Source organism: Staurois parvus, unplaced genomic scaffold, assembly GCF_062004578.1.
Source record: "Staurois parvus isolate SC_StPar_1 unplaced genomic scaffold, SC_StPar_1.0 ptg000292l, whole genome shotgun sequence".
Lineage (NCBI taxonomy): Eukaryota > Metazoa > Chordata > Amphibia > Anura > Ranidae > Staurois > Staurois parvus.
The window spans coordinates 3857365-3865403 of NW_028318088.1; the positions used below are offsets into that span (position 1 = coordinate 3857365).

Sequence of the window (8039 nt, forward strand, 5' to 3'; positions counted from 1 at the left end):
CTGGAGCCCCATCGCAGCAGCGCCCGTCCATGCAGGGCCCGCTGAGCCGCGGATCCATATTGTGAATCATATCCAGGCTCCAGGATACATATTGTGAAGGGAGTGCGGCCGTATGAGCCTCCCCACTGCCCACAACTCCGCCGCCTCCCACCGACCACAATTCAGGCACCTGTCCTAACAGAGCCCGCAGCACCCCCCCGCATCACACCAACCCAGCAGGGCCCACTGCTACATAGACCGCCAGGCCCGCCAACCACACCACTCAGCCCCCACCATATAACCTAACCGCCCGGGTAGCTGAGGGCAGGGGGAGGACACCAGTGGTCTCCCCAACCCTACCCGCGCCGTGAAGAAGCAAGAGACCAGTGTGAAGGAGCAAGAGACCAGTGCCACCTAGGCCGAGGCCTACCACACTACCACAGCACCTGGCCTGGCAGGGCCTGCAGCGGCCTACCACGGCACCCCCCCCTGACATCCGAAGGGAGCCTGAAGCTGGCCTAAAGGGGCTTCACTCGCACATCCTCATCCAAACCTGAAAGAGTGAACCGAAGTGGGCCTATTTCCACGCTGTCGAGCCCAGCAGATGATCTCGGCCTGGTGAGGCCTACCACCGCCTACCACGACGCGACCCTGCACGGACCTGAAGCCCATCTGTCTACCCCCCATGAGTACAGTCAGTGTGGGAGAGGGCCCGACTGCTGATTCCATGGTCCCCTAGCCCCTACTACACTCAACTCCCACAGCGGATGTCCACCCCTCACAACCTTTTTTAAATCTCAACTCCACCACCTGGGAAACACTTCCACAGCTGACGTCCACCCCTCATCTCCTTAAGCCAAACCTCACCCTACAATCTGGGACTTGCACAAACTGGAACTTGTAGCTTGATTACAACCATGCTACTACCCCCTGCACCGGCGCTGGGCACCATGGATCCCCTGGGGCCAGTACTACCCTTGATCACAACTTATCTAACTGAACTCAACCCATCCTGAACCTAAGCACGAGAACTCTAGCTGCAGGAAGATACAACGAGATACTCTACTGCACGCTAGACTATCTGCAATCAAGCACCCTGAGAAACTTTCCACCACACTTGACCGCCACTCCGTATACCTTCCTAAAATGCCTCCTTTACTCCTCCTCCTCATACTCCTCTCCTCAGTTCCCAAAATCTCTCTTCTATATCTCTCTGCTCCTCCCAAACAACTGTACATCACACCTTCACTACTTCCATCTCCCTACTACGACTCTCACCACCTCCTCTTGATACTCCACTCTCCCACTGACCCGAAAGCCATCACTGGTAGACATACAGCTCTTGTACATCCCGCTCCCATGCCACCTTTCTCACCCCTCTTCTCCTAACCGCTGGGGACATCTCCCTGAACCCTGGTCCTCCACCACCTCGCCCACACACAAGGCACCCTCTTACTTCCACGAACTACTGCAACCCCCTCAATCTAATACCTGTCCCTTTGCTCCCCAAAACCACCTTCCCGTTTTCATGTGCACTCTTGAACACCCAATCGGTTTGCAACAAACTCACTGCCATCCACGACCTCTTTGTCTCCCGCTCCCTTAACCTCCTAGCAATCACCGAAACCTGGATCCAAGCTACTGACTCTACCTCCCCTGTGGCACTCTCCTATGGAGCTCTCATCTGGACCCACTCACCCAGACCCAGCGGTCGAAAAGGTGGTGGGGTTGGTATGCTCCTGTGACCGCAGAGCACCTTCCAAGTCCTCCCAAACCCTCCCTCTCTATCCTTCTCCTCCTTTGAGGCCCACTGCATCCAGCTATTCTTTACAATCTCTCTGAGAATTGCAGTAATCTATTGGCCTCCTGGACCCGTGTCCCTCTTTCTTGACGACTTCTCCGCCTGGCAACCCTTCTTTCTCTCCTCCGAGCTACCCACCATCATCTTTGGAGACTTCAACATCCCTATCAACATCAATAACCCAGCTACATCCCAACTCCTCCACTTGACCTCTTCTTTTGCACTCGCACAGTGTATACAGTCCACCACCCACTCCGACGGGAACACCCTGGACCTTGTCTTCTCTCATCTCTGCACTCCCTACAACCTCACAAACACCCCCTTTCCTCTCTCTGATCACAACCTCATTACCTTCTCCGTCTCATTGTCCTCAAACACCTATCCCTCCAAACGTCAAACTATCACCAGCAGAAACCTCTGCAACTTGAACCCTGCCCCTTTCCACTCTGCAGCTGACCAACTTTACGACAGTATCCTTCCCCTGTCCTGCCCTGACCTGGCCACTACTGTTTATAACAACTCGCTATCAGCTGCTCTAGACTCGCTAGCACCCCCAACAACACGAAGCATTAGACCCCGACCACTACAACCTTGGCAGACTGACCGTACCAAAAATCTCAAACGACGCAGTCGTGCACTGGAGCGACTATGGCACAAAACCAGATCCCAACAAGCGTTCACCTGATATAAATCTGCCTTCCTAACCTACAGTTCCTCCCTTCACGCTGCCAAACAAGCCTACTTTGTTACCCTCATTAATACCTTCTCCTCCAGTACTCGCCGACTCTTCTCTACTTTTAACTCTCTACTTTCTCCACCCCCACCTCCACCCAGTACCTCACTCACAGCCCACGAGATTGCCAACCACTTCAAAAACAAGATCGACGCAATTCATAGGGACATCGCCACTGCTCAGACTTCCACCCCACCTAGCATCCCTCACACTAAAACCGCCTCAACACTCCACTCCTTCGACCTCGCCACTGCTCAGACTTCCACCCCACCTAGCATTCCTCACACTAAAACCCCCTCAACACTCCACTCCTTCAATCTCGCTACTACTGAAGAGCTCACCACCTGCCCCCTTGACCCTGTCCCCTCACAACTCCTACGATCACCCTCTTCCTCCATCCTACGCTCCCTCACTCACATCTTTAATCTGTCCCTCTCTACTGGCACATTCCCCTCCCCTCTAAAGCACGAGCACATCACTCCCATACTTAAAAAACCCTCCCTGGATCCCACCGACCTGAACAACCTTAGACCCATATCCCTACTGCCATTTACATCCAAACTCCTAGAGCGCTTAGTCTATAATCGCCTGAGTTCCCACCTCACCGACAACAACCTCCTTGATCCCCTACAGTCTGGCTTCTGCCCCCTACACTCCACCGAAACTGCCCTACTCAAACTCACCAACGACCTGCTAACCACCAAAACTAATGGCCACTATTCAGTGCTCCTACTCTTCGACCTCTCTGCGGCTTTTGACATGGTTGACCACCGCCTCCTCCTCAAAAAACTACACTCTCTTTGCCTCAGAGACTCTGCTCTCTCCTGGCTCTCTTCCTATCTATCACAGCGCTCCTTCAGTGTTACCTATAATGCTGCTGCCTCCTCTTCACTCCCCCTCTCTGTCAGGGTCCCTCAAGGTTCTGTCCTCGGGCCCCTTCTCTTCTCCATCTACACCTCCTCCCTTGGCCAATTGATACATTCTCACGGCTTCAACTACCATCTCTATGTCGACGACACGCAAATCTATCTCTCTGCCCCTCCCCTCAGTCTCCGCCTTTATCACAAGCCTACTGAGCGACATATCAGATTGGATGTCACTGCACTTCCTCAAACTAAATCTTTCCAAAACTGAACTCCTATTTTACCCCCAGCCCGCGCTTCCCCCCCAGACTTCTCCATCAAGACCAACAACACCACCATCAGTCCAACCCCTCAAGCCAGAGTACTAGGTGTCATCCTAGACTCCACTCTGTCCTTCCAGCCCCTTGACATTTATAGCGGCTGCAACATTGTATCTATTTGTTTCCGAATAAAAACATCTGTATCCGAAATGGATACAAATAGATACAATGTTGCAGCCGCTATAAATGTCAAAGAACTGTCAAAGAAATAGCGGAGCTCTCTGCAGAGACTTTTTTTGCCGCCTGTAGACAGGATGAAAATCGGCCGTTTTTTTTCCTGGTAACGTCGGCCAATTGAACGACCGATTTTTTGTTTTTTTTAAGAAAAATCATCCGGTTTTCTCCTCATCTATGGCCTGCATTAGTCAAAGAGATTGTTGGATATATGTGTCTCTACTGAGTCATGTATGGGTAGTGGCGATTTATGTTATTGGTTTGTAACCAGATGCACTTTATTGGCCTATAGGCAGTGTGATCTGAGCTAAGGGATCTCCTTCCTCCCTTTAATAAGCCCTAGGGCTTTCAGGTGGGATCATGTCTCGGTGTTTCTATCCTCCTTCCTGTCTCTACTTCTCCTCTCTTCATGGCCTAGCCGCATACTCAGGATGATCATCAGAATAGGTAAAGAGAATAATAGCTTTTTCCTTGCTAAATTTTTATAGTATAAAATATTTATGTAATTTATGATGTATTGATGCAGTAATGTTGTATTTTATATGTTATTTGATAAATATACGTTATATGTGCTTTTTTGTATTTACAGTGTTCCCTTTCCTGAACTCCTGAAGAAGCCTACCCGGTGAAACATGTTGGGATATGACACCTTCCTAGTTGTGTTTCTCAACAGTGTGTTGCATTCATTACATGATAGCAAAAACCAACTTTGGTATAGGAAAGTGTCTAGTAGTTCTGATTATTTGTCATCTGTCTGTAAATTGATTTCATGGGGACAATCTCTGATTTTTTAACTTTTGGAATAAAATATATTGATTTCTATGGAATTTTTGGTGTAAGTGTATCTTCCTGAGGTTGATAAAGCACCTATAAAGTCCCAATATGCATTGTTTTCTTTATGAATCCTAAGCCTTACCTTTGCTGACTTCATACTATAAGAATATCAATATGAACTGACCAAATGACCAAGCCCTTTCAGGAATGTGTGCTATCATTTTTAAAAAGTAATACTACTATTCAGTGTTATGATTGTTCAATGTTACCAGCTATGTTAATACTATAGCCAAAACTCGGAATCCCATACCAAGGGAAGCACACGCCTGGTTTGATCATCGTGCCAAACCCTCATGGAAACAGGGCACTCCTTAGTGTAAGGAATCTATAGCTACAATAAGCATTCTTATTACATTTTACAAAATTATTAAATTTGTTATATTTATCTGTTATTTAATTAAATGTTATATACAGTTTCATTTTACCTACACGTGTTTGTGTGATCTCTCGTTACACATCTTGAAAAATGCCAAAAACCTAAACTATCATATAACCTTGATAAAACACTTACAAGTACACTATAATAAGTTCAGTTGGGTTACTAGACCCAAACAATGTCAAAAGTGTATCAACTTCACAGATAATACAACACTTACATTGGAAGGTGAACCACAAGTCAAAGACCAATTTATGTGAAGATGCACAACAAACATTACTGGCCTACACTGTCCTGTGCTTGCAGAACAGAAAGAATGATTGGTGCATGTTAGTGGGATCATCCCACAGGGAACCATAAGGGTGTTTCATAAAATAGAGTGAACCCTCCCTCGAGAAAAACACTCAAATGCTAGGTTCGAAGTATATTGCTCAGTTGATAGCTTGGGTTAAATGGTTGTCCTGCTCTATGGGGTAAAAGTTTTCAAATGAAAATCCCTATTTAGTTAAACCCTAGAACCCAAGGATTCCCTTGTGTAGTACTATAATAAACTGCCTTCACAATATGGTATGAAACATGTCTTGTCAGGTGTAGAAAGAAAGCTATATAAAGTTTAAAATAACCACTAACATTCACAGTTCTTAAGCGACCACAAAAGCATAAGCTAAGTGCACTCTAAATATTGGGAGTGCATGGTGGAGGAGTGTCCAACAATTTGTGATGTCTGGCTCTTATCCACATTAGGGAAAATTAGCAATACCTGATCTTGTTCATTGTGCAAGGGGACCTGCAGACCTGGATCCCTAGGCATGATGCCCAACTGAAGCACTATTTTGTCTTTTTCCTAAAATGGACAGAAAGAGTATAATTTGTTGTAGAAGAAGATGAGGTGAAGTGGAAAGGCCAATCAATACTTAACCTCCTTGTGGGATAATGCCTAGAGTTTTCAGAGCCTGGTGCTCTGGATGGTATAGGGAGTGATTATCAGGTTTCCCCAGATGGATAGAGTGCTAGTCTTCCTTGATTTATTCATGACCAGTTTAACTCTGTAATAACGAGGCTCGTGTTCAGAGATGTCAGGAATAAGGTCCTTTATATAGGTTTATACAGCATTTTCATAATCCATTATAGACTATGGCAAACCCTGAATCTGAAAATTATAACATTGTGAGCAATTTTCCAGATCATGAAGCTTACACAGAGCAGAGTTCAGTTGTTACTGGAGATCCTGAATCCATATTTTGTTCTGATTAGTACAGGCAACAGTGGAGTCAATTTTGCTCTCTATGACTTCAATTGTTGTGTCTAGTTCTTTAATGTCTGCCTAGATGTAATTTGTTTTGCCATTTTGAAAAGTCCCTTATTCAGCAGATTCGATATCTTAGTAAATATCACCTGGCTCCCTAGCAGGTCAAGCTGTGCTGAGTAGACTTCAGAATCAGGGAAACTCCTTAAGTATGTTAATATGGCCATATCTGGTCAGTAATGTTTGCACTATCATTGCCTCTTTGTATACATGACTGGGTGATTTCAGTGGTTGGTAAAAACATGATGGGTTCCAGTACTTGCCTCTTCCTTAACAATCATTGGCAGAAAGGAAGCTATCATATATAGTAGTGGTAGAAATTTTGCTACTATACATGACATTCGGCTTCCCTCGAACAAGCAAAAATATTGATGTTCGGACAACTGCCCAAACAGCCAAGAATCGATCTATATTTGTGTTCAGCCCAAACGTTGATCTAATCTCTACTCATTCATACATGGACACTGTAGCTCACTTGATTGGCTTTTAGTGCTGCCCCTTCCTCTTTTTTTTCTGAGCTCCACAGTTAAGGGGATTCCAAAAGGCTGATAACAGTCTAATAGAGGTATTCACGCTAACTGCTATTAAAAATACACATATTGAGTTTTAAACGTAAAAGTAGAAACTTGAGCACTATTTAACGTTTGAAATACACATGGGAATGTATTGTGAACAGAATGAAATTGTCACTGCTGCTACCTTTAAATTAAAATCTCAAGATCTCAGTTCATTTTGAAATGGGAGAGTATCTTCTGTGCTACACTAACTCCAAAGTAGCGCTGTGACGTATTACCCCCCCATTAATGATAATAAAGTGCATAAAACATAATGTAGTCCATACAAAGTCCTTAAACTGTGCAAAATTAGTGTCACACTTCCACCAGGTATTCTTCACAATTCATCACTTGTGCTCATGAGATCTCTCTCCCCTCAGGAAGAAACTCACCGGAGCAAGCTGCCACTCATTCTCATGTTTAGCACAAATTGCTTTGTATATCTATTGTACTCACAGGCCGTTGGTTAGAACACCACCAGATTATGCCTCCAGCTGGCTTACATGTCACCACATAACATAAGGAAGAAAAGAGAAACAGCCTCTAATAGTGTAGTAAATTCATCCACATTCATATTTATTATTAAAAGGCCACTCACAAAGGTAAAATCAAAGGGCGCTTACCACATTAAAAATGGTGAAATGGTGTCAGGCAATGGTGGTCACATCAGTCTCTCACCATTCTCACCACTCCTGGAACCCCCAGGCACTTCCACCAGGTCACTTCCAGTTCTAACATCACTTCCAGTTGCCACATAGCCATGCTTTGACGTGTTTTGTCCTTTCCGACTTCGTCATAGCGGGCAGCTACACAGCTCAGCAATCAGACCTATATTAAGGATATGTTTGTACAAAAAGCTTATCCATCAGACAGATTGAAAAAATTATTTAGGAAATATTAACTATACCTAGAGACCAGTGTTTGCAGGATGTGGAGAGGCAAGAGCATGAGGGTAATCAGCAGTGGAGCCTTATTTCTAATTTCCATTGTTGGCATAAAGACGTTGAGGTTATTTTTCAGGAGAACATGCAATTTTGGTAAGAGGGGTGAGAAAGGTGGTGAAAAAAAAACCTCTCTTTTTAACTTGATAAGAAAGATT

The 8039-nt window shown here is 45.4% G+C and overlaps 1 long non-coding RNA gene across 1 annotated transcript in view; it reads left to right on the forward strand.

Moving 5' to 3' along the window:
* The window catches only part of LOC149458177 (uncharacterized), a 94380-nt gene extending 89339 nt beyond the window's left edge, over positions 1–5041 (forward strand). The window contains exon 3 of the long non-coding RNA XR_016313492.1: positions 4460–5041. This is a non-coding gene — a long non-coding RNA (uncharacterized LOC149458177). The remainder of the gene's footprint in view (positions 1–4459) is intronic.
* The last annotated feature ends 2998 nt before the right edge of the window (positions 5042–8039 follow it).